At 37.6% G+C, this 255-nt stretch overlaps 1 protein-coding gene across 3 annotated transcripts in view; it reads right to left on the reverse strand.

Annotated features, from left to right (window-relative positions):
• ccdc18 (coiled-coil domain containing 18) overlaps positions 1-255 on the reverse strand; it is a 20,406-nt gene that overhangs the window by 16,754 nt on the left and 3,397 nt on the right. The gene's annotated exons all lie outside the window — the stretch shown is intronic.

Below are 255 nucleotides of genomic sequence, written 5' to 3' on the forward strand. Positions count from 1 at the left end.
CAATAACTCCGTCATGTTTGGGAAGTCATTTAGACATGGAATATCGGATTATGTTTTTCAACTTGAGGTCCGAGTCAATCCCTTTATTTAGTTCAATAAAGAATATTTTATATATCTATGATTCAAGTCCATATGTGTTGGTGTTATGTGGTGAATGTGAAGATGAACTGCTACCTCCTCCATCAGCTCTAGCCACTTAAAAGAAATTAGAGGTGGAATCAGGCCGATTACAAAAGCTGGTCAGTCGGATGTCAT

This window comes from Etheostoma spectabile, chromosome 12 (assembly GCF_008692095.1).
Source record: "Etheostoma spectabile isolate EspeVRDwgs_2016 chromosome 12, UIUC_Espe_1.0, whole genome shotgun sequence".
NCBI lineage: Eukaryota > Metazoa > Chordata > Actinopteri > Perciformes > Percidae > Etheostoma > Etheostoma spectabile.